The following is a 3826-nucleotide window of genomic DNA, read 5'->3' as shown; positions in this document are numbered from 1 at the left end:
CTCTCTCTCTCTCTCTCTCTCTCTCTCTCTCTCTCTCTCTCTCTCTCTCTCTCTCTCCTCTCCCCCTTCCCTTCCTCCCTCCCTTCTCCTCCTTCTCTCTCTTGTCTACGCAAATTCATGATTATTCGAGATTATCTCTACTTTTTATTATCTCTACTTTTTATTATTATGAGAGATGTAATATTTTCCCTTGCAAAAAATAACGTCGTAAAGAGAAAGTTTTTCAGATAGTGCAAGATGACGTCACAAGCGCGAATTATGAAACGTGCATATGGGTTTTTCTTGGTACATTTTCTACATTTCTCTTTAAAATGTGGATTAATATTTAAATTAAATGACATTCTAATTTTTTGGCGTTGCCTTCTTGCATAGTTTACGTTGAATGATGTTCACCTATTTGAACTATTCTAGACATACTTACATACATCAGTCAACATTGTCAAGTATGTTTATAATGATTATTAATAATTGATTAAAAATATGATTTATTTAAAGTTTCCTTCAGTTTTGCGGATAAATGAAAATTTGACGATTCGTTCGCGTTCGAACTATTTCGAAATATTTCATTAAATGTTATAATCGATGCAAATAAAAGTAGATATATATACATATATATATATATATAAAACTCAAAGAGATCCCTCTGAACTTCTATTCCAAATATTTTTGAAGACGAATGAAAAATATTATAGTTGTTTAAACGTACGAGAACTTTTTGGCCAAAATAAATTCAGTAGATGCAATAAAGCTGTTCACGTTATATGCTAAAATCGCATATAAAACAAATATGAACATTTCATTTAGAATCATCTTTGTTAATTGATGAATTTGAATTGGAAAACAGAGATGGTTGGTACTCGGGTTTTTGACGGCAATTAAAATTTGTATTTGACTAGCACATTCATTATTTTATTTAGTTTTATACAATAGCTGATATTTATGAAATTTCGCATTAAAAGAATACCAAATAATTTCATATCAGAAACGAATGTTAATTTTCTAATGTTCAAACTTTGTGAATTATTTCGCCCAAAACAATATTTATAGAAAACAATATTTCTTGTTCTTTGTGTCATTTATATATATTAGAAAAACTTTTTATTTTTGATGAAAAAAATCGATAAAATCGATATGTAGGACTGACTAAGATGAAAGAGTTAAGGGTCTTGACTTTTAAAAATGATTGTCCGTTCTGTAAAATTGGCTGCTCGTTTGTCACGACGCGCTCATTTGTTGTAAAAAAAAAGAAGTCTGTTTCGTAATAATGAGCGGTGACAGCTGCAGACAACTTGTCGAATTTTTTTTGTTGTCCTATTTTTTTTTAAGTACTACTGCTACAGCAAAAGTATTTAAAACTGAAATACTTATTAATTATTTTCAGAGTCATATTTCTTCATGTTTTATTCTGAATTAATGGAATTCGAAATGCATGGCATTTTAATTTAATTTATTATCATAGAAGGCAAATATGAAATTTTTGAAACGGCATCGAATTTCAAAGCTTTCGTTCAATTTGCCGCAAATCACGGAAAATTTCAAAAAAGCTCTGTTCTGAAGATTGTCAGCTTTAATAAACGAATAGGAAGAAGAAATAAAAGATCAATAAGGTATGTGTTCGTTATTTCGCGAACAATTGCGTGATTTTTCAATTCCCTTAAACTTTATAGAATTAGCAATAAAATTGTAGCAGTATTTAAATACCTTAAAATCTTGTGACAATTACAGAATTGTTAACATAGCACGCAATAATTTCCCGAAAAATCATTTTCCGAGAGTGAATCCGTCAGAATTGCACGTACGGGGACAGCGTTATTTTTTTGTAATTAATTTTTTTGTACATTATTATAATAATTGGAAAAAAGCGAAACTATTTAAAATAAAATATAGATGGTATTTTAAAAATGTACGATACTAGACCAGACGTATTAAGAAAATTTCTCTTTAAGATATATCCGTAATCAGTCTTACAAAGGTATGTAATTGTTACATGCCTGAGAGACTCCCTTTCATTACGAGACAAAATCCTCTTTACAGAATTCAGATAATTCCGCAAAGTCAACTGTCTATGTCGCAATGTCTACAATTTTCTCTACTGTTGTAAGAGAGAGGACTATGTTATTGGAACTATCCTATTTGCACAATAAACCGTAAAATATATAACTCTTTATTATGACGAACATTAATTTAATATTGTCTTTAATTAATTTTGTTTTTCTTTATAAAGAGAAATTTTTTTATTTATAATATAGTTATTCAATGTAGGAATTAATATATGAAAATATTAAAGACATAAATATAAATATAAATATAAAATTAATACTTTTATACTAAAAATATCTTTTTTAAACTACTTCATAAGAATATATTTAAAATAAATTTATTAAAAATAAATTAAATAACCTTAAACGAAAGTATTTAAAAATAATTTTAGAAAATTATTCAAGGAATATATATGTATAAATTTAATAATACATTTCAAATACCTATTGTCAATGTAAATCATAAACTTTTGCGAAAATTTCTCCGTAAGCCATCAATTATTATTGTCACTTAATTCTTAGTATTTTATTTTTCTAAGATTAAACAATTCAGTGACGAATAAGCTTTTAATTACAATAGAATTGAGCTCATTCAACATTAAAATGAATGAGAAGATTCTTTGTCATTTAATTACTTAGCAAAAGTTTAATTCACAAAATTGTCTTTATTTTCTATCTCGTAGTTCATAATTCGCGAAGATTATTAGTACTTTGACATTTTAATAGAGAAAAATTGAATTTGAAGTATTTAAAGCATCTTATACCAATAAGATTAAAGTCTAAACTATTTAAAGAGGGAAGATGATATAAATGAAGATAATCAAATATAATAATGCAATAAGTTTAATTGATTCTCTCTCTATATTTCTCTTTCTTTTTCTGTTTATTTTTCTGAACGCGTTGCCTCTATATTTTCGGATACAAATATTCGAACTTTGACTTGATTGAGTATCACAATCAATCGTAGTATCTTGTTTATTGCCTTTTATTAACATTACCAATTGGTATTTAGATCGTTAATAACTCGCTAAGGAGTAGCGACAGCTGATATGTCGGCTATTGACTATTCTCTTGAGAAAAGGTGAAGTATAGAAGAGCGCAACGGGGCGCTCTATAAGATGCGCCGCAATAAACTCGAGGAGTGAGATCGCTCTTGGAAGTCGATTACTTGCTTCCTGCCTTAGAGAGAAGAAGTAGACGGTAGTCGCGAGGTTCATCTTAATCCGATTAAATACGTCATTCTTGGCCAAGCTTTTCTATACTATATTATCATAGGGAAAACAAGATACCGCCGTTTATCGATCTCTGATCGATGCGCTCATTCCACTTTGTGACAATGGAATTACTTACGTCTCTTCTATATGATGATCAAACCGTCGACAGCAATAATCGTCCTCTTCGCGATACACAACAATGTCGATGACTGAGATAAAAAAAATAATATCGCGCTCTTTGCGAAAGAATGGGCGATTATCATGTTATGCGACGCGTCAATAAACTGGCAGATAAAAAGATAGGGTCAAGAGACTTATAATAGAATATCACTCCCGCGGTCGTGATAAAGGTCGAAATCATAAATTTCGCGACAGGAGAGATGTGATCGCGACCAAAAAAATTTATCGCGATTGATTTGACCAGTAAAATTTATAAAATGCGTTGTGAAAAATGTCATAGTTCATTTCGAAATATTAGTGAAAAATTTTAGGAAAATAATCATTTCGTTTTTCATGAAAATATCATATATAGTTGAAAGATGTATATATAGCTACTAAAGTACGTCATAAAAA

The sequence above is a fragment of the Atta colombica genome, unplaced genomic scaffold (genome assembly GCF_001594045.1).
Source record: "Atta colombica isolate Treedump-2 unplaced genomic scaffold, Acol1.0 scaffold112, whole genome shotgun sequence".
Classification (NCBI taxonomy): domain Eukaryota; kingdom Metazoa; phylum Arthropoda; class Insecta; order Hymenoptera; family Formicidae; genus Atta; species Atta colombica.
This window is presented reverse-complemented; position numbering follows the sequence as displayed.